Raw genomic sequence first — 16,493 nt, forward strand, 5'->3', positions numbered from 1 at the left:
GGATTATATTAGTTTTTCGCTGGTAGCATGATGGGTGCGATCATACCAGCACTAATGCACCGGATCCCATCAGAACTCCGCAGTTAAGCGTGCTTGGGCGAGAGTAGTACTAGGATGGGTGACCTCCTGGGAAGTCCTCGTGTTGTACCCCCCGTTTTTATTTTTACCGCATCTCCGGTCGGATGGACCGGAACGAGTACCGGGCAATGGATTCTTAGGAAAATCGCACCGACCCCATCGCGTAGCAATGGGTATCGATCAGATCGCCGGTTGGCATGGGATAGGCAGGGTGCGGCTAGGTCGTAATAGGATTATATTAGTTTTTCGCTGGTAGCATGATGGGTGCGATCATACCAGCACTAATGCACCGGATCCCATCAGAACTCCGCAGTTAAGCGTGCTTGGGCGAGAGTAGTACTAGGATGGGTGACCTCCTGGGAAGTCCTCGTGTTGCACCCCCCCTTTTTATTTTTACCGCATCTCCGGTCGGATGGACCGGAACGACAACCGGGCAATGGATTCTTAGGAAAATCGCACCGACCCCATCGCGTAGCAATGGGTATCGATCAGATCGCCGGTTGGCATGGGATAGGCATGGTGCGGCTAGGTCGTAATAGGATTATATTAGTTTTTCGCTGGTAGCATGATGGGTGCGATCATACCAGCACTAATGCACCGGATCCCATCAGAACTCCGCAGTTAAGCGTGCTTGGGCGAGAGTAGTACTAGGATGGGTGACCTCCTGGGAAGTCCTCGTGTTGCACCCCCCCTTTTTATTTTTACCGCATCTCCGGTCGGATGGACCGGAACGACAACCGGGCAATGGATTCTTAGGAAAATCGCACCGACCCCATCGCTATCAATCAGATCGCCAGTTGGCATGGGATAGGCAGGGTGCGGCTAGGTCGTAATAGGATTATATTAGTTTTTCGCTGGTAGCATGATGGGTGCGATCATACCAGCACTAATGCACCGGATCCCATCAGAACTCCGCAGTTAAGCGTGCTTGGGCGAGAGTAGTACTAGGATGGGTGACCTCCTGGGAAGTCCTCGTGTTGCACCCCCCCTTTTAATTTTTACCGCATCTCTGGTCGGATGGACCGGAACGAGAACCAGGGAATGGATTTTTAGGAAAATCGCACCGACCCCATCGCGTAGCAATGGGTATCGGTCAGATCGCCGGTTGGCATGAGATAGGCAGGGTGCGGCTAGGTTGTAATAGGATTATATTAGTTTTTCGCTGGTAGCATGATGGGTGCGATCATACCAGCACTAATGCACCGGATCCCATCAGAACTCCGCAGTTAAGCGTGCTTGGGCGAGAGTAGTACTAGGATGGGTGACCTCCTGGGAAGTCCTCGTGTTGCACCCCCCCTTTTTATTTTTACCGCATCTCCGGTCGGATGGACCGGAACGACAACCGGGCAATGGATTCTTAGGAAAATCGCACCGACCCCATCGCGTAGCAATGGGTATCGATCAGATCGCCGGTTGGCATGGGATAGGCATGGTGCGGCTAGGCCGTAATAGTATTATATTAGTTTTTCGGTGGTAGCATGATGGGTGCGATCATACCAGCACTAATGCACCGGATCCCATCAGAACTCCGCAGTTAAGCGTGCTTGGGCGAGAGTAGTACTAGGATGGGTGACCTCCTGGGAAGTCCTCGTGTTGCACCCCCCCTTTTTATTTTTACCGCATCTCCGGTCGGATGGACCGGAACAACAACCGGGCAATGGATTCTTAGGAAAATCGCACCGACCCCATCGCGTAGCAATGGGTATCGATCAGATCGCCGGTTGGCATGGGATAGGCATGGTGCGGCTAGGTCGTAATAGGATTATATTAGTTTTTCGCTGGTAGCATGATGGGTGCGATCATACCAGCACTAATGCACCGGATCCCATCAGAACTCCGCAGTTAAGCGTGCTTCGGCGAGAGTAGTACTAGGATGGGTGACCTCCTGGGAAGTCCTCGTGTTGCACCCCCCCTTTTTATTTTTACCGCATCTCCGGTCGGATGGACCGGAACGACAACCGGGCAATGGATTCTTAGGAAAATCGCACCGACCCCATCGCTATCAATCAGATCGCCAGTTGGCATGGGATAGGCAGGGTGCGGCTAGGTCGTAATAGGATTATATTAGTTTTTCGCTGGTAGCATGATGGGTGCGATCATACCAGCACTAATGCACCGGATCCCATCAGAACTCCGCAGTTAAGCGTGCTTGGGCGAGAGTAGTACTAGGATGGGTGACCTCCTGGGAAGTCCTCGTGTTGCACCCCCCCTTTTAATTTTTACCGCATCTCTGGTCGGATGGACCGGAACGAGAACCAGGGAATGGATTTTTAGGAAAATCGCACCGACCCCATCGCGTAGCAATGGGTATCGGTCAGATCGCCGGTTGGCATGAGATAGGCAGGGTGCGGCTAGGTCGTAATAGGATTATATTAGTTTTTCGCTGGTAGCATGATGGGTGCGATCATACCAGCACTAATGCACCGGATCCCATCAGAACTCCGCAGTTAAGCGTGCTTGGGCGAGAGTAGTACTAGGATGGGTGACCTCCTGGGAAGTCCTCGTGTTGCACCCCCCCTTTTTATTTTTACCGCATCTCCGGTCGGATGGACCGGAACGACAACCGGGCAATGGATTCTAAGGAAAATCGCACCGACCCCATCGCGTAGCAATGGGTATCGATCAGATCGCCGGTTGGCATGGGATAGGCAGGGTGCGGCTAGGTCGTAATAGGATTATATTAGTTTTTCGCTGGTAGCATGATGGGTGCGATCATACCAGCACTAATGCACCGGATCCCATCAGAACTCCGCAGTTAAGCGTGCTTGGGCGAGAGTAGTACTAGGATGGGTGACCTCCTGGGAAGTCCTCGTGTTGCACCCCTCCTTTTTATTTTTACCGCATCTCCGGTCGGATGGACCGGAACGACAACCGGGCAATGGATTCTTAGGAAAATCGCACCGACCCCATCGCGTAGCAATGGGTATCGATCAGATCGCCGGTTGGCATGGGATAGGCATGGTGCGGCTAGGTCGTAATAGGATTATATTAGTTTTTCGCTGGTAGCATGATGGGTGCGATCCTACCAGCACTAATGCACCGGATCCCATCAGAACTCCGCAGTTAAGCGTGCTTGGGCGAGAGTAGTACTAGGATGGGTGACCTCCTGGGAAGTCCTCGTGTTGCACCCCCCCTTTTTATTTTTACCGCATCTCCGGTCGGATGGACCGGAACGACAACCGGGCAATGGATTCTTAGGAAAATCGCACCGACCCCATCGCTATCAATCAGATCGCCAGTTGGCATGGGATAGGCAGGGTGCGGCTAGGTCGTAATAGGATTATATTAGTTTTTCGCTGGTAGCATGATGGGTGCGATCATACCAGCACTAATGCACCGGATCCCATCAGAACTCCGCAGTTAAGCGTGCTTGGGCGAGAGTAGTACTAGGATGGGTGACCTCCTGGGAAGTCCTCGTGTTGCACCCCCCGTTTTTATTTTTACCGCATCTCCGGTCGGATGGACCGGAACGAGTACCGGGTAATGGATTCTTAGGAAAATCGCACCGACCCCATCGCGTAGCAATGGGTATCGATCAGATCGCCGGTTGGCATGGGATAGGCAGGGTGCGGCTAGGTCGTAATAGGATTATATTAGTTTTTCGCTGGTAGCATGATGGGTGCGATCATACCAGCACTAATGCACCGGATCCCATCAGAACTCCGCAGTTAAGCGTGCTTGGGCGAGAGTAGTACTAGGATGGGTGACCTCCTGGGAAGTCCTCGTGTTGCACCCCCCGTTTTTATTTTTACCGCATCTCCGGTCGGATGGACCGGAACGAGTACCGGGTAATGGATTCTTAGGAAAATCGCACCGACCCCATCGCGTAGCAATGGGTATCGATCAGATCGCCGGTTGGCATGGGATAGGCAGGGTGCGGCTAGGTCGTAATAGGATTATATTAGTTTTTCGCTGGTAGCATGATGGGTGCGATCATACCAGCACTAATGCACCGGATCCCATCAGAACTCCGCAGTTAAGCGTGCTTGGGCGAGAGTAGTACTAGGATGGGTGACCTCCTGGGAAGTCCTCGTGTTGCACCCCCCCTTTTAATTTTTACCGCATCTCTGGTCGGATGGACCGGAACGAGAACCAGGGAATGGATTTTTAGGAAAATCGCACCGACCCCATCGCGTAGCAATGGGTATCGGTCAGATCGCCGGTTGGCATGAGATAGGCAGGGTGCGGCTAGGTCGTAATAGGATTATATTAGTTTTTCGCTGGTAGCATGATGGGTGCGATCATACCAGCACTAATGCACCGGATCCCATCAGAACTCCGCAGTTAAGCGTGCTTGGGCGAGAGTAGTACTAGGATGGGTGACCTCCTGGGAAGTCCTCGTGTTGCACCCCCCCTTTTTATTTTTACCGCATCTCCGGTCAGATGGACCGGAACGACAACCGGGCAATGGATTCTTAGGAAAATCGCACCGACCCCATCGCGTAGCAATGGGTATCGATCAGATCGCCGGTTGGCATGGGATAGGCATGGTGCGGCTAGGCCGTAATAGGATTATATTAGTTTTTCGGTGGTAGCATGATGGGTGCGATCATACCAGCACTAATGCACCGGATCCCATCAGAACTCCGCAGTTAAGCGTGCTTGGGCGAGAGTAGTACTAGGATGGGTGACCTCCTGGGAAGTCCTCGTGTTGCACCCCCCCTTTTTATTTTTACCGCATCTCCGGTCGGATGGACCGGAACAACAACCGGGCAATGGATTCTTAGGAAAATCGCACCGACCCCATCGCGTAGCAATGGGTATCGATCAGATCGCCGGTTGGCATGGGATAGGCATGGTGCGGCTAGGTCGTAATAGGATTATATTAGTTTTTCGCTGGTAGCATGATGGGTGCGATCATACCAGCACTAATGCACCGGATCCCATCAGAACTCCGCAGTTAAGCGTGCTTCGGCGAGAGTAGTACTAGGATGGGTGACCTCCTGGGAAGTCCTCGTGTTGCACCCCCCCTTTTTATTTTTACCGCATCTCCGGTCGGATGGACCGGAACGACAACCGGGCAATGGATTCTTAGGAAAATCGCACCGACCCCATCGCTATCAATCAGATCGCCAGTTGGCATGGGATAGGCAGGGTGCGGCTAGGTCGTAATAGGATTATATTAGTTTTTCGCTGGTAGCATGATGGGTGCGATCATACCAGCACTAATGCACCGGATCCCATCAGAACTCCGCAGTTAAGCGTGCTTGGGCGAGAGTAGTACTAGGATGGGTGACCTCCTGGGAAGTCCTCGTGTTGCACCCCCCGTTTTTATTTTTACCGCATCTCCGGTCGGATGGACCGGAACGAGTACCGGGTAATGGATTCTTAGGAAAATCGCACCGACCCCATCGCGTAGCAATGGGTATCGATCAGATCGCCGGTTGGCATGGGATAGGCAGGGTGCGGCTAGGTCGTAATAGGATTATATTAGTTTTTCGCTGGTAGCATGATGGGTGCGATCATACCAGCACTAATGCACCGGATCCCATCAGAACTCCGCAGTTAAGCGTGCTTGGGCGAGAGTAGTACTAGGATGGGTGACCTCCTGGGAAGTCCTCGTGTTGCACCCCCCGTTTTTATTTTTACCGCATCTCCGGTCGGATGGACCGGAACGAGTACCGGGTAATGGATTCTTAGGAAAATCGCACCGACCCCATCGCGTAGCAATGGGTATCGATCAGATCGCCGGTTGGCATGGGATAGGCAGGGTGCGGCTAGGTCGTAATAGGATTATATTAGTTTTTCGCTGGTAGCATGATGGGTGCGATCATACCAGCACTAATGCACCGGATCCCATCAGAACTCCGCAGTTAAGCGTGCTTGGGCGAGAGTAGTACTAGGATGGGTGACCTCCTGGGAAGTCCTCGTGTTGCACCCCCCCTTTTAATTTTTACCGCATCTCTGGTCGGATGGACCGGAACGAGAACCAGGGAATGGATTTTTAGGAAAATCGCACCGACCCCATCGCGTAGCAATGGGTATCGGTCAGATCGCCGGTTGGCATGAGATAGGCAGGGTGCGGCTAGGTCGTAATAGGATTATATTAGTTTTTCGCTGGTAGCATGATGGGTGCGATCATACCAGCACTAATGCACCGGATCCCATCAGAACTCCGCAGTTAAGCGTGCTTGGGCGAGAGTAGTACTAGGATGGGTGACCTCCTGGGAAGTCCTCGTGTTGCACCCCCCCTTTTTATTTTTACCGCATCTCCGGTCGGATGGACCGGAACGAGTACCGGGTAATGGATTCTTAGGAAAATCGCACCGACCCCATCGCGTAGCAATGGGTATCGATCAGATCGCCGGTTGGCATGGGATAGGCAGGGTGCGGCTAGGTCGTAATAGGATTATATTAGTTTTTCGCTGGTAGCATGATGGGTGCGATCATACCAGCACTAATGCACCGGATCCCATCAGAACTCCGCAGTTAAGCGTGCTTGGGCGAGAGTAGTACTAGGATGGGTGACCTCCTGGGAAGTCCTCGTGTTGCACCCCCCCTTTTAATTTTTACCGCATCTCTGGTCGGATGGACCGGAACGAGAACCAGGGAATGGATTTTTAGGAAAATCGCACCGACCCCATCGCGTAGCAATGGGTATCGGTCAGATCGCCGGTTGGCATGAGATAGGCAGGGTGCGGCTAGGTCGTAATAGGATTATATTAGTTTTTCGCTGGTAGCATGATGGGTGCGATCATACCAGCACTAATGCACCGGATCCCATCAGAACTCCGCAGTTAAGCGTGCTTGGGCGAGAGTAGTACTAGGATGGGTGACCTCCTGGGAAGTCCTCGTGTTGCACCCCCCCTTTTTATTTTTACCGCATCTCCGGTCAGATGGACCGGAACGACAACCGGGCAATGGATTCTTAGGAAAATCGCACCGACCCCATCGCGTAGCAATGGGTATCGATCAGATCGCCGGTTGGCATGGGATAGGCATGGTGCGGCTAGGCCGTAATAGGATTATATTAGTTTTTCGGTGGTAGCATGATGGGTGCGATCATACCAGCACTAATGCACCGGATCCCATCAGAACTCCGCAGTTAAGCGTGCTTGGGCGAGAGTAGTACTAGGATGGGTGACCTCCTGGGAAGTCCTCGTGTTGCACCCCCCCTTTTTATTTTTACCGCATCTCCGGTCGGATGGACCGGAACAACAACCGGGCAATGGATTCTTAGGAAAATCGCACCGACCCCATCGCGTAGCAATGGGTATCGATCAGATCGCCGGTTGGCATGGGATAGGCATGGTGCGGCTAGGTCGTAATAGGATTATATTAGTTTTTCGCTGGTAGCATGATGGGTGCGATCATACCAGCACTAATGCACCGGATCCCATCAGAACTCCGCAGTTAAGCGTGCTTCGGCGAGAGTAGTACTAGGATGGGTGACCTCCTGGGAAGTCCTCGTGTTGCACCCCCCCTTTTTATTTTTACCGCATCTCCGGTCGGATGGACCGGAACGACAACCGGGCAATGGATTCTTAGGAAAATCGCACCGACCCCATCGCTATCAATCAGATCGCCAGTTGGCATGGGATAGGCAGGGTGCGGCTAGGTCGTAATAGGATTATATTAGTTTTTCGCTGGTAGCATGATGGGTGCGATCATACCAGCACTAATGCACCGGATCCCATCAGAACTCCGCAGTTAAGCGTGCTTGGGCGAGAGTAGTACTAGGATGGGTGACCTCCTGGGTAGTCCTCGTGTTGCACCCCCCGTTTTTATTTTTACCGCATCTCCGGTCGGATGGACCGGAACGAGTACCGGGTAATGGATTCTTAGGAAAATCGCACCGACCCCATCGCGTAGCAATGGGTATCGATCAGATCGCCGGTTGGCATGGGATAGGCAGGGTGCGGCTAGGTCGTAATAGGATTATATTAGTTTTTCGCTGGTAGCATGATGGGTGCGATCATACCAGCACTAATGCACCGGATCCCATCAGAACTCCGCAGTTAAGCGTGCTTGGGCGAGAGTAGTACTAGGATGGGTGACCTCCTGGGAAGTCCTCGTGTTGCACCCCCCGTTTTTATTTTTACCGCATCTCCGGTCGGATGGACCGGAACGAGTACCGGGTAATGGATTCTTAGGAAAATCGCACCGACCCCATCGCGTAGCAATGGGTATCGATCAGATCGCCGGTTGGCATGGGATAGGCAGGGTGCGGCTAGGTCGTAATAGGATTATATTAGTTTTTCGCTGGTAGCATGATGGGTGCGATCATACCAGCACTAATGCACCGGATCCCATCAGAACTCCGCAGTTAAGCGTGCTTGGGCGAGAGTAGTACTAGGATGGGTGACCTCCTGGGAAGTCCTCGTGTTGCACCCCCCCTTTTTATTTTTACCGCATCTCCGGTCAGATGGACCGGAACGACAACCGGGCAATGGATTCTTAGGAAAATCGCACCGACCCCATCGCGTAGCAATGGGTATCGATCAGATCGCCGGTTGGCATGGGATAGGCAGGGTGCGGCTAGGTCGTAATAGGATTATATTAGTTTTTCGCTGGTAGCATGATGGGTGCGATCATACCAGCACTAATGCACCGGATCCCATCAGAACTCCGCAGTTAAGCGTGCTTGGGCGAGAGTAGTACTAGGATGGGTGACCTCCTGGGAAGTCCTCGTGTTGCACCCCCCCTTTTTATTTTTACCGCATCTCCGGTCAGATGGACCGGAACGACAACCGGGCAATGGATTCTTAGGAAAATCGCACCGACCCCATCGCGTAGCAATGGGTATCGATCAGATCGCTGGTTGGCATGGGATAGGCATGGTGCGGCTAGGCCGTAATAGGATTATATTAGTTTTTCGGTGGTAGCATGATGGGTGCGATCATACCAGCACTAATGCACCGGATCCCATCAGAACTCCGCAGTTAAGCGTGCTTGGGCGAGAGTAGTACTAGGATGGGTGACCTCCTGGGAAGTCCTCGTGTTGCACCCCCCCTTTTTATTTTTACCGCATCTCCGGTCGGATGGACCGGAACAACAACCGGGCAATGGATTCTTAGGAAAATCGCACCGACCCCATCGCGTAGCAATGGGTATCGATCAGATCGCCGGTTGGCATGGGATAGGCATGGTGCGGCTAGGTCGTAATAGGATTATATTAGTTTTTCGCTGGTAGCATGATGGGTGCGATCATACCAGCACTAATGCACCGGATCCCATCAGAACTCCGCAGTTAAGCGTGCTTCGGCGAGAGTAGTACTAGGATGGGTGACCTCCTGGGAAGTCCTCGTGTTGCACCCCCCCTTTTTATTTTTACCGCATCTCCGGTCGGATGGACCGGAACGACAACCGGGCAATGGATTCTTAGGAAAATCGCACCGACCCCATCGCTATCAATCAGATCGCCAGTTGGCATGGGATAGGCAGGGTGCGGCTAGGTCGTAATAGGATTATATTAGTTTTTCGCTGGTAGCATGATGGGTGCGATCATACCAGCACTAATGCACCGGATCCCATCAGAACTCCGCAGTTAAGCGTGCTTGGGCGAGAGTAGTACTAGGATGGGTGACCTCCTGGGAAGTCCTCGTGTTGCACCCCCCGTTTTTATTTTTACCGCATCTCCGGTCGGATGGACCGGAACGAGTACCGGGTAATGGATTCTTAGGAAAATCGCACCGACCCCATCGCGTAGCAATGGGTATCGATCAGATCGCCGGTTGGCATGGGATAGGCAGGGTGCGGCTAGGTCGTAATAGGATTATATTAGTTTTTCGCTGGTAGCATGATGGGTGCGATCATACCAGCACTAATGCACCGGATCCCATCAGAACTCCGCAGTTAAGCGTGCTTGGGCGAGAGTAGTACTAGGATGGGTGACCTCCTGGGAAGTCCTCGTGTTGCACCCCCCGTTTTTATTTTTACCGCATCTCCGGTCGGATGGACCGGAACGAGTACCGGGTAATGGATTCTTAGGAAAATCGCACCGACCCCATCGCGTAGCAATGGGTATCGATCAGATCGCCGGTTGGCATGGGATAGGCAGGGTGCGGCTAGGTCGTAATAGGATTATATTAGTTTTTCGCTGGTAGCATGATGGGTGCGATCATACCAGCACTAATGCACCGGATCCCATCAGAACTCCGCAGTTAAGCGTGCTTGGGCGAGAGTAGTACTAGGATGGGTGACCTCCTGGGAAGTCCTCGTGTTGCACCCCCCCTTTTAATTTTTACCGCATCTCTGGTCGGATGGACCGGAACGAGAACCAGGGAATGGATTTTTAGGAAAATCGCACCGACCCCATCGCGTAGCAATGGGTATCGGTCAGATCGCCGGTTGGCATGAGATAGGCAGGGTGCGGCTAGGTCGTAATAGGATTATATTAGTTTTTCGCTGGTAGCATGATGGGTGCGATCATACCAGCACTAATGCACCGGATCCCATCAGAACTCCGCAGTTAAGCGTGCTTGGGCGAGAGTAGTACTAGGATGGGTGACCTCCTGGGAAGTCCTCGTGTTGCACCCCCCCTTTTTATTTTTACCGCATCTCCGGTCGGATGGACCGGAACGAGTACCGGGTAATGTATTCTTAGGAAAATCGCACCGACCCCATCGCGTAGCAATGGGTATCGATCAGATCGCCGGTTGGCATGGGATAGGCAGGGTGCGGCTAGGTCGTAATAGGATTATATTAGTTTTTCGCTGGTAGCATGATGGGTGCGATCATACCAGCACTAATGCACCGGATCCCATCAGAACTCCGCAGTTAAGCGTGCTTGGGCGAGAGTAGTACTAGGATGGGTGACCTCCTGGGAAGTCCTCGTGTTGCACCCCCCCTTTTAATTTTTACCGCATCTCTGGTCGGATGGACCGGAACGAGAACCAGGGAATGGATTTTTAGGAAAATCGCACCGACCCCATCGCGTAGCAATGGGTATCGGTCAGATCGCCGGTTGGCATGAGATAGGCAGGGTGCGGCTAGGTCGTAATAGGATTATATTAGTTTTTCGCTGGTAGCATGATGGGTGCGATCATACCAGCACTAATGCACCGGATCCCATCAGAACTCCGCAGTTAAGCGTGCTTGGGCGAGAGTAGTACTAGGATGGGTGACCTCCTGGGAAGTCCTCGTGTTGCACCCCCCCTTTTTATTTTTACCGCATCTCCGGTCGGATGGACCGGAACGACAACCGGGCAATGGATTCTTAGGAAAATCGCACCGACCCCATCGCGTAGCAATGGGTATCGATCAGATCGCCGGTTGGCATGGGATAGGCATGGTGCGGCTAGGCCGTAATAGGATTATATTAGTTTTTCGGTGGTAGCATGATGGGTGCGATCATACCAGCACTAATGCACCGGATCCCATCAGAACTCCGCAGTTAAGCGTGCTTGGGCGAGAGTAGTACTAGGATGGGTGACCTCCTGGGAAGTCCTCGTGTTGCACCCCCCCTTTTTATTTTTACCGCATCTCCGGTCGGATGGACCGGAACAACAACCGGGCAATGGATTCTTAGGAAAATCGCACCGACCCCATCGCGTAGCAATGGGTATCGATCAGATCGCCGGTTGGCATGGGATAGGCATGGTGCGGCTAGGTCGTAATAGGATTATATTAGTTTTTCGCTGGTAGCATGATGGGTGCGATCATACCAGCACTAATGCACCGGATCCCATCAGAACTCCGCAGTTAAGCGTGCTTCGGCGAGAGTAGTACTAGGATGGGTGACCTCCTGGGAAGTCCTCGTGTTGCACCCCCCCTTTTTATTTTTACCGCATCTCCGGTCGGATGGACCGGAACGACAACCGGGCAATGGATTCTTAGGAAAATCGCACCGACCCCATCGCTATCAATCAGATCGCCAGTTGGCATGGGATAGGCAGGGTGCGGCTAGGTCGTAATAGGATTATATTAGTTTTTCGCTGGTAGCATGATGGGTGCGATCATACCAGCACTAATGCACCGGATCCCATCAGAACTCCGCAGTTAAGCGTGCTTGGGCGAGAGTAGTACTAGGATGGGTGACCTCCTGGGTAGTCCTCGTGTTGCACCCCCCGTTTTTATTTTTACCGCATCTCCGGTCGGATGGACCGGAACGAGTACCGGGTAATGGATTCTTAGGAAAATCGCACCGACCCCATCGCGTAGCAATGGGTATCGATCAGATCGCCGGTTGGCATGGGATAGGCAGGGTGCGGCTAGGTCGTAATAGGATTATATTAGTTTTTCGCTGGTAGCATGATGGGTGCGATCATACCAGCACTAATGCACCGGATCCCATCAGAACTCCGCAGTTAAGCGTGCTTGGGCGAGAGTAGTACTAGGATGGGTGACCTCCTGGGAAGTCCTCGTGTTGCACCCCCCGTTTTTATTTTTACCGCATCTCCGGTCGGATGGACCGGAACGAGTACCGGGTAATGGATTCTTAGGAAAATCGCACCGACCCCATCGCGTAGCAATGGGTATCGATCAGATCGCCGGTTGGCATGGGATAGGCAGGGTGCGGCTAGGTCGTAATAGGATTATATTAGTTTTTCGCTGGTAGCATGATGGGTGCGATCATACCAGCACTAATGCACCGGATCCCATCAGAACTCCGCAGTTAAGCGTGCTTGGGCGAGAGTAGTACTAGGATGGGTGACCTCCTGGGAAGTCCTCGTGTTGCACCCCCCCTTTTAATTTTTACCGCATCTCTGGTCGGATGGACCGGAACGAGAACCAGGGAATGGATTTTTAGGAAAATCGCACCGACCCCATCGCGTAGCAATGGGTATCGGTCAGATCGCCGGTTGGCATGAGATAGGCAGGGTGCGGCTAGGTCGTAATAGGATTATATTAGTTTTTCGCTGGTAGCATGATGGGTGCGATCATACCAGCACTAATGCACCGGATCCCATCAGAACTCCGCAGTTAAGCGTGCTTGGGCGAGAGTAGTACTAGGATGGGTGACCTCCTGGGAAGTCCTCGTGTTGCACCCCCCCTTTTTATTTTTACCGCATCTCCGGTCGGATGGACCGGAACGACAACCGGGCAATGGATTCTTAGGAAAATCGCACCGACCCCATCGCGTAGCAATGGGTATCGATCAGATCGCCGGTTGGCATGGGATAGGCATGGTGCGGCTAGGCCGTAATAGGATTATATTAGTTTTTCGGTGGTAGCATGATGGGTGCGATCATACCAGCACTAATGCACCGGATCCCATCAGAACTCCGCAGTTAAGCGTGCTTGGGCGAGAGTAGTACTAGGATGGGTGACCTCCTGGGAAGTCCTCGTGTTGCACCCCCCCTTTTTATTTTTACCGCATCTCCGGTCGGATGGACCGGAACAACAACCGGGCAATGGATTCTTAGGAAAATCGCACCGACCCCATCGCGTAGCAATGGGTATCGATCAGATCGCCGGTTGGCATGGGATAGGCATGGTGCGGCTAGGTCGTAATAGGATTATATTAGTTTTTCGCTGGTAGCATGATGGGTGCGATCATACCAGCACTAATGCACCGGATCCCATCAGAACTCCGCAGTTAAGCGTGCTTCGGCGAGAGTAGTACTAGGATGGGTGACCTCCTGGGAAGTCCTCGTGTTGCACCCCCCCTTTTTATTTTTACCGCATCTCCGGTCGGATGGACCGGAACGACAACCGGGCAATGGATTCTTAGGAAAATCGCACCGACCCCATCGCTATCAATCAGATCGCCAGTTGGCATGGGATAGGCAGGGTGCGGCTAGGTCGTAATAGGATTATATTAGTTTTTCGCTGGTAGCATGATGGGTGCGATCATACCAGCACTAATGCACCGGATCCCATCAGAACTCCGCAGTTAAGCGTGCTTGGGCGAGAGTAGTACTAGGATGGGTGACCTCCTGGGAAGTCCTCGTGTTGCACCCCCCCTTTTAATTTTTACCGCATCTCTGGTCGGATGGACCGGAACGAGAACCAGGGAATGGATTTTTAGGAAAATCGCACCGACCCCATCGCGTAGCAATGGGTATCGGTCAGATCGCCGGTTGGCATGAGATAGGCAGGGTGCGGCTAGGTCGTAATAGGATTATATTAGTTTTTCGCTGGTAGCATGATGGGTGCGATCATACCAGCACTAATGCACCGGATCCCATCAGAACTCCGCAGTTAAGCGTGCTTGGGCGAGAGTAGTACTAGGATGGGTGACCTCCTGGGAAGTCCTCGTGTTGCACCCCCCCTTTTTATTTTTACCGCATCTCCGGTCGGATGGACCGGAACGACAACCGGGCAATGGATTCTTAGGAAAATCGCACCGACCCCATCGCGTAGCAATGGGTATCGATCAGATCGCCGGTTGGCATGGGATAGGCAGGGTGCGGCTAGGTCGTAATAGGATTATATTAGTTTTTCGCTGGTAGCATGATGGGTGCGATCATACCAGCACTAATGCACCGGATCCCATCAGAACTCCGCAGTTAAGCGTGCTTGGGCGAGAGTAGTACTAGGATGGGTGACCTCCTGGGAAGTCCTCGTGTTGCACCCCTCCTTTTTATTTTTACCGCATCTCCGGTCGGATGGACCGGAACGACAACCGGGCAATGGATTCTTAGGAAAATCGCACCGACCCCATCGCGTAGCAATGGGTATCGATCAGATCGCCGGTTGGCATGGGATAGGCATGGTGCGGCTAGGTCGTAATAGGATTATATTAGTTTTTCGCTGGTAGCATGATGGGTGCGATCCTACCAGCACTAATGCACCGGATCCCATCAGAACTCCGCAGTTAAGCGTGCTTGGGCGAGAGTAGTACTAGGATGGGTGACCTCCTGGGAAGTCCTCGTGTTGCACCCCCCCTTTTTATTTTTACCGCATCTCCGGTCGGATGGACCGGAACGACAACCGGGCAATGGATTCTTAGGAAAATCGCACCGACCCCATCGCTATCAATCAGATCGCCAGTTGGCATGGGATAGGCAGGGTGCGGCTAGGTCGTAATAGGATTATATTAGTTTTTCGCTGGTAGCATGATGGGTGCGATCATACCAGCACTAATGCACCGGATCCCATCAGAACTCCGCAGTTAAGCGTGCTTGGGCGAGAGTAGTACTAGGATGGGTGACCTCCTGGGAAGTCCTCGTGTTGCACCCCCCGTTTTTATTTTTACCGCATCTCCGGTCGGATGGACCGGAACGAGTACCGGGTAATGGATTCTTAGGAAAATCGCACCGACCCCATCGCGTAGCAATGGGTATCGGTCAGATCGCCGGTTGGCATGAGATAGGCAGGGTGCGGCTAGGTCGTAATAGGATTATATTAGTTTTTCGCTGGTAGCATGATGGGTGCGATCATACCAGCACTAATGCACCGGATCCCATCAGAACTCCGCAGTTAAGCGTGCTTGGGCGAGAGTAGTACTAGGATGGGTGACCTCCTGGGAAGTCCTCGTGTTGCACCCCCCCTTTTTATTTTTACCGCATCTCCGGTCAGATGGACCGGAACGACAACCGGGCAATGGATTCTTAGGAAAATCGCACCGACCCCATCGCGTAGCAATGGGTATCGATCAGATCGCCGGTTGGCATGGGATAGGCATGGTGCGGCTAGGCCGTAATAGGATTATATTAGTTTTTCGGTGGTAGCATGATGGGTGCGATCATACCAGCACTAATGCACCGGATCCCATCAGAACTCCGCAGTTAAGCGTGCTTGGGCGAGAGTAGTACTAGGATGGGTGACCTCCTGGGAAGTCCTCGTGTTGCACCCCCCCTTTTTATTTTTACCGCATCTCCGGTCGGATGGACCGGAACAACAACCGGGCAATGGATTCTTAGGAAAATCGCACCGACCCCATCGCGTAGCAATGGGTATCGATCAGATCGCCGGTTGGCATGGGATAGGCATGGTGCGGCTAGGTCGTAATAGGATTATATTAGTTTTTCGCTGGTAGCATGATGGGTGCGATCATACCAGCACTAATGCACCGGATCCCATCAGAACTCCGCAGTTAAGCGTGCTTCGGCGAGAGTAGTACTAGGATGGGTGACCTCCTGGGAAGTCCTCGTGTTGCACCCCCCCTTTTTATTTTTACCGCATCTCCGGTCGGATGGACCGGAACGACAACCGGGCAATGGATTCTTAGGAAAATCGCACCGACCCCATCGCTATCAATCAGATCGCCAGTTGGCATGGGATAGGCAGGGTGCGGCTAGGTCGTAATAGGATTATATTAGTTTTTCGCTGGTAGCATGATGGGTGCGATCATACCAGCACTAATGCACCGGATCCCATCAGAACTCCGCAGTTAAGCGTGCTTGGGCGAGAGTAGTACTAGGATGGGTGACCTCCTGGGTAGTCCTCGTGTTGCACCCCCCGTTTTTATTTTTACCGCATCTCCGGTCGGATGGACCGGAACGAGTACCGGGTAATGGATTCTTAGGAAAATCGCACCGACCCCATCGCGTAGCAATGGGTATCGATCAGATCGCCGGTTGGCATGG

The 16,493-nt window shown here is 52.7% G+C and overlaps 54 non-coding genes across 54 annotated transcripts; all 54 read left to right on the forward strand.

The window, feature by feature from the left end:
- Window positions 1–32: 32 nt before the first annotated feature.
- On the forward strand, window positions 33–151 carry LOC122287730. The gene has a single exon (XR_006235018.1). It is a non-coding gene; the product is annotated as a 5S ribosomal RNA (ribosomal RNA).
- Window positions 152–340: 189 nt separating this feature from the next.
- On the forward strand, window positions 341–459 carry LOC122285883. Its single transcript, XR_006233231.1, has one exon. It is a non-coding gene; the product is annotated as a 5S ribosomal RNA (ribosomal RNA).
- Window positions 460–648: 189 nt separating this feature from the next.
- On the forward strand, window positions 649–767 carry LOC122285895. The gene has a single exon (XR_006233242.1). It is a non-coding gene; the product is annotated as a 5S ribosomal RNA (ribosomal RNA).
- A 178-nt stretch (window positions 768–945) lies between these two features.
- LOC122285906 lies at window positions 946–1,064 on the forward strand. The gene has a single exon (XR_006233253.1). It is a non-coding gene; the product is annotated as a 5S ribosomal RNA (ribosomal RNA).
- A 189-nt stretch (window positions 1,065–1,253) lies between these two features.
- LOC122285918 lies at window positions 1,254–1,372 on the forward strand. The gene has a single exon (XR_006233264.1). It is a non-coding gene; the product is annotated as a 5S ribosomal RNA (ribosomal RNA).
- Window positions 1,373–1,561: 189 nt separating this feature from the next.
- Window positions 1,562–1,680, forward strand: LOC122285930. Its single transcript, XR_006233275.1, has one exon. It is a non-coding gene; the product is annotated as a 5S ribosomal RNA (ribosomal RNA).
- A 189-nt stretch (window positions 1,681–1,869) lies between these two features.
- On the forward strand, window positions 1,870–1,988 carry LOC122288677. The gene has a single exon (XR_006235930.1). It is a non-coding gene; the product is annotated as a 5S ribosomal RNA (ribosomal RNA).
- Window positions 1,989–2,166: 178 nt separating this feature from the next.
- Window positions 2,167–2,285, forward strand: LOC122285942. The gene has a single exon (XR_006233287.1). It is a non-coding gene; the product is annotated as a 5S ribosomal RNA (ribosomal RNA).
- Window positions 2,286–2,474: 189 nt separating this feature from the next.
- LOC122285953 lies at window positions 2,475–2,593 on the forward strand. The gene has a single exon (XR_006233298.1). It is a non-coding gene; the product is annotated as a 5S ribosomal RNA (ribosomal RNA).
- Window positions 2,594–2,782: 189 nt separating this feature from the next.
- LOC122285965 lies at window positions 2,783–2,901 on the forward strand. Its single transcript, XR_006233309.1, has one exon. It is a non-coding gene; the product is annotated as a 5S ribosomal RNA (ribosomal RNA).
- A 189-nt stretch (window positions 2,902–3,090) lies between these two features.
- LOC122287807 lies at window positions 3,091–3,209 on the forward strand. The gene has a single exon (XR_006235092.1). It is a non-coding gene; the product is annotated as a 5S ribosomal RNA (ribosomal RNA).
- Window positions 3,210–3,387: 178 nt separating this feature from the next.
- LOC122285977 lies at window positions 3,388–3,506 on the forward strand. Its single transcript, XR_006233320.1, has one exon. It is a non-coding gene; the product is annotated as a 5S ribosomal RNA (ribosomal RNA).
- Window positions 3,507–3,695: 189 nt separating this feature from the next.
- LOC122285988 lies at window positions 3,696–3,814 on the forward strand. The gene has a single exon (XR_006233331.1). It is a non-coding gene; the product is annotated as a 5S ribosomal RNA (ribosomal RNA).
- A 189-nt stretch (window positions 3,815–4,003) lies between these two features.
- LOC122286000 lies at window positions 4,004–4,122 on the forward strand. Its single transcript, XR_006233342.1, has one exon. It is a non-coding gene; the product is annotated as a 5S ribosomal RNA (ribosomal RNA).
- A 189-nt stretch (window positions 4,123–4,311) lies between these two features.
- Window positions 4,312–4,430, forward strand: LOC122286011. Its single transcript, XR_006233353.1, has one exon. It is a non-coding gene; the product is annotated as a 5S ribosomal RNA (ribosomal RNA).
- Window positions 4,431–4,619: 189 nt separating this feature from the next.
- On the forward strand, window positions 4,620–4,738 carry LOC122286023. The gene has a single exon (XR_006233364.1). It is a non-coding gene; the product is annotated as a 5S ribosomal RNA (ribosomal RNA).
- Window positions 4,739–4,927: 189 nt separating this feature from the next.
- On the forward strand, window positions 4,928–5,046 carry LOC122288678. The gene has a single exon (XR_006235931.1). It is a non-coding gene; the product is annotated as a 5S ribosomal RNA (ribosomal RNA).
- Window positions 5,047–5,224: 178 nt separating this feature from the next.
- On the forward strand, window positions 5,225–5,343 carry LOC122286034. Its single transcript, XR_006233375.1, has one exon. It is a non-coding gene; the product is annotated as a 5S ribosomal RNA (ribosomal RNA).
- A 189-nt stretch (window positions 5,344–5,532) lies between these two features.
- On the forward strand, window positions 5,533–5,651 carry LOC122286046. The gene has a single exon (XR_006233386.1). It is a non-coding gene; the product is annotated as a 5S ribosomal RNA (ribosomal RNA).
- A 189-nt stretch (window positions 5,652–5,840) lies between these two features.
- LOC122286058 lies at window positions 5,841–5,959 on the forward strand. Its single transcript, XR_006233398.1, has one exon. It is a non-coding gene; the product is annotated as a 5S ribosomal RNA (ribosomal RNA).
- Window positions 5,960–6,148: 189 nt separating this feature from the next.
- Window positions 6,149–6,267, forward strand: LOC122286070. The gene has a single exon (XR_006233409.1). It is a non-coding gene; the product is annotated as a 5S ribosomal RNA (ribosomal RNA).
- A 189-nt stretch (window positions 6,268–6,456) lies between these two features.
- Window positions 6,457–6,575, forward strand: LOC122286082. Its single transcript, XR_006233421.1, has one exon. It is a non-coding gene; the product is annotated as a 5S ribosomal RNA (ribosomal RNA).
- Window positions 6,576–6,764: 189 nt separating this feature from the next.
- On the forward strand, window positions 6,765–6,883 carry LOC122286094. Its single transcript, XR_006233433.1, has one exon. It is a non-coding gene; the product is annotated as a 5S ribosomal RNA (ribosomal RNA).
- A 189-nt stretch (window positions 6,884–7,072) lies between these two features.
- LOC122286106 lies at window positions 7,073–7,191 on the forward strand. The gene has a single exon (XR_006233445.1). It is a non-coding gene; the product is annotated as a 5S ribosomal RNA (ribosomal RNA).
- Window positions 7,192–7,380: 189 nt separating this feature from the next.
- Window positions 7,381–7,499, forward strand: LOC122288679. Its single transcript, XR_006235932.1, has one exon. It is a non-coding gene; the product is annotated as a 5S ribosomal RNA (ribosomal RNA).
- Window positions 7,500–7,677: 178 nt separating this feature from the next.
- Window positions 7,678–7,796, forward strand: LOC122288080. The gene has a single exon (XR_006235356.1). It is a non-coding gene; the product is annotated as a 5S ribosomal RNA (ribosomal RNA).
- A 189-nt stretch (window positions 7,797–7,985) lies between these two features.
- On the forward strand, window positions 7,986–8,104 carry LOC122286118. The gene has a single exon (XR_006233458.1). It is a non-coding gene; the product is annotated as a 5S ribosomal RNA (ribosomal RNA).
- Window positions 8,105–8,293: 189 nt separating this feature from the next.
- Window positions 8,294–8,412, forward strand: LOC122286131. The gene has a single exon (XR_006233470.1). It is a non-coding gene; the product is annotated as a 5S ribosomal RNA (ribosomal RNA).
- A 189-nt stretch (window positions 8,413–8,601) lies between these two features.
- Window positions 8,602–8,720, forward strand: LOC122286143. Its single transcript, XR_006233481.1, has one exon. It is a non-coding gene; the product is annotated as a 5S ribosomal RNA (ribosomal RNA).
- Window positions 8,721–8,909: 189 nt separating this feature from the next.
- LOC122286155 lies at window positions 8,910–9,028 on the forward strand. The gene has a single exon (XR_006233492.1). It is a non-coding gene; the product is annotated as a 5S ribosomal RNA (ribosomal RNA).
- A 189-nt stretch (window positions 9,029–9,217) lies between these two features.
- On the forward strand, window positions 9,218–9,336 carry LOC122288681. Its single transcript, XR_006235934.1, has one exon. It is a non-coding gene; the product is annotated as a 5S ribosomal RNA (ribosomal RNA).
- A 178-nt stretch (window positions 9,337–9,514) lies between these two features.
- Window positions 9,515–9,633, forward strand: LOC122286166. Its single transcript, XR_006233503.1, has one exon. It is a non-coding gene; the product is annotated as a 5S ribosomal RNA (ribosomal RNA).
- A 189-nt stretch (window positions 9,634–9,822) lies between these two features.
- Window positions 9,823–9,941, forward strand: LOC122286179. The gene has a single exon (XR_006233515.1). It is a non-coding gene; the product is annotated as a 5S ribosomal RNA (ribosomal RNA).
- A 189-nt stretch (window positions 9,942–10,130) lies between these two features.
- LOC122286191 lies at window positions 10,131–10,249 on the forward strand. The gene has a single exon (XR_006233526.1). It is a non-coding gene; the product is annotated as a 5S ribosomal RNA (ribosomal RNA).
- A 189-nt stretch (window positions 10,250–10,438) lies between these two features.
- On the forward strand, window positions 10,439–10,557 carry LOC122286202. The gene has a single exon (XR_006233537.1). It is a non-coding gene; the product is annotated as a 5S ribosomal RNA (ribosomal RNA).
- Window positions 10,558–10,746: 189 nt separating this feature from the next.
- LOC122286214 lies at window positions 10,747–10,865 on the forward strand. The gene has a single exon (XR_006233548.1). It is a non-coding gene; the product is annotated as a 5S ribosomal RNA (ribosomal RNA).
- Window positions 10,866–11,054: 189 nt separating this feature from the next.
- On the forward strand, window positions 11,055–11,173 carry LOC122286225. Its single transcript, XR_006233561.1, has one exon. It is a non-coding gene; the product is annotated as a 5S ribosomal RNA (ribosomal RNA).
- A 189-nt stretch (window positions 11,174–11,362) lies between these two features.
- LOC122286237 lies at window positions 11,363–11,481 on the forward strand. The gene has a single exon (XR_006233572.1). It is a non-coding gene; the product is annotated as a 5S ribosomal RNA (ribosomal RNA).
- A 189-nt stretch (window positions 11,482–11,670) lies between these two features.
- LOC122288682 lies at window positions 11,671–11,789 on the forward strand. The gene has a single exon (XR_006235935.1). It is a non-coding gene; the product is annotated as a 5S ribosomal RNA (ribosomal RNA).
- A 178-nt stretch (window positions 11,790–11,967) lies between these two features.
- LOC122288081 lies at window positions 11,968–12,086 on the forward strand. The gene has a single exon (XR_006235357.1). It is a non-coding gene; the product is annotated as a 5S ribosomal RNA (ribosomal RNA).
- Window positions 12,087–12,275: 189 nt separating this feature from the next.
- LOC122286249 lies at window positions 12,276–12,394 on the forward strand. Its single transcript, XR_006233583.1, has one exon. It is a non-coding gene; the product is annotated as a 5S ribosomal RNA (ribosomal RNA).
- Window positions 12,395–12,583: 189 nt separating this feature from the next.
- LOC122286260 lies at window positions 12,584–12,702 on the forward strand. Its single transcript, XR_006233594.1, has one exon. It is a non-coding gene; the product is annotated as a 5S ribosomal RNA (ribosomal RNA).
- A 189-nt stretch (window positions 12,703–12,891) lies between these two features.
- On the forward strand, window positions 12,892–13,010 carry LOC122286271. The gene has a single exon (XR_006233605.1). It is a non-coding gene; the product is annotated as a 5S ribosomal RNA (ribosomal RNA).
- A 189-nt stretch (window positions 13,011–13,199) lies between these two features.
- On the forward strand, window positions 13,200–13,318 carry LOC122286282. The gene has a single exon (XR_006233616.1). It is a non-coding gene; the product is annotated as a 5S ribosomal RNA (ribosomal RNA).
- Window positions 13,319–13,507: 189 nt separating this feature from the next.
- LOC122288683 lies at window positions 13,508–13,626 on the forward strand. Its single transcript, XR_006235936.1, has one exon. It is a non-coding gene; the product is annotated as a 5S ribosomal RNA (ribosomal RNA).
- Window positions 13,627–13,804: 178 nt separating this feature from the next.
- LOC122286294 lies at window positions 13,805–13,923 on the forward strand. The gene has a single exon (XR_006233628.1). It is a non-coding gene; the product is annotated as a 5S ribosomal RNA (ribosomal RNA).
- Window positions 13,924–14,112: 189 nt separating this feature from the next.
- LOC122286306 lies at window positions 14,113–14,231 on the forward strand. The gene has a single exon (XR_006233639.1). It is a non-coding gene; the product is annotated as a 5S ribosomal RNA (ribosomal RNA).
- A 189-nt stretch (window positions 14,232–14,420) lies between these two features.
- LOC122286317 lies at window positions 14,421–14,539 on the forward strand. The gene has a single exon (XR_006233650.1). It is a non-coding gene; the product is annotated as a 5S ribosomal RNA (ribosomal RNA).
- Window positions 14,540–14,728: 189 nt separating this feature from the next.
- Window positions 14,729–14,847, forward strand: LOC122287808. Its single transcript, XR_006235093.1, has one exon. It is a non-coding gene; the product is annotated as a 5S ribosomal RNA (ribosomal RNA).
- Window positions 14,848–15,025: 178 nt separating this feature from the next.
- On the forward strand, window positions 15,026–15,144 carry LOC122286328. Its single transcript, XR_006233661.1, has one exon. It is a non-coding gene; the product is annotated as a 5S ribosomal RNA (ribosomal RNA).
- A 189-nt stretch (window positions 15,145–15,333) lies between these two features.
- Window positions 15,334–15,452, forward strand: LOC122286339. Its single transcript, XR_006233672.1, has one exon. It is a non-coding gene; the product is annotated as a 5S ribosomal RNA (ribosomal RNA).
- A 189-nt stretch (window positions 15,453–15,641) lies between these two features.
- Window positions 15,642–15,760, forward strand: LOC122286351. Its single transcript, XR_006233683.1, has one exon. It is a non-coding gene; the product is annotated as a 5S ribosomal RNA (ribosomal RNA).
- Window positions 15,761–15,949: 189 nt separating this feature from the next.
- Window positions 15,950–16,068, forward strand: LOC122288684. The gene has a single exon (XR_006235937.1). It is a non-coding gene; the product is annotated as a 5S ribosomal RNA (ribosomal RNA).
- A 178-nt stretch (window positions 16,069–16,246) lies between these two features.
- LOC122288082 lies at window positions 16,247–16,365 on the forward strand. The gene has a single exon (XR_006235358.1). It is a non-coding gene; the product is annotated as a 5S ribosomal RNA (ribosomal RNA).
- Window positions 16,366–16,493: the final 128 nt, after the last annotated feature.

Source organism: Carya illinoinensis, chromosome 11 (genome assembly GCF_018687715.1).
Source record: "Carya illinoinensis cultivar Pawnee chromosome 11, C.illinoinensisPawnee_v1, whole genome shotgun sequence".
Taxonomy (NCBI): domain Eukaryota; kingdom Viridiplantae; phylum Streptophyta; class Magnoliopsida; order Fagales; family Juglandaceae; genus Carya; species Carya illinoinensis.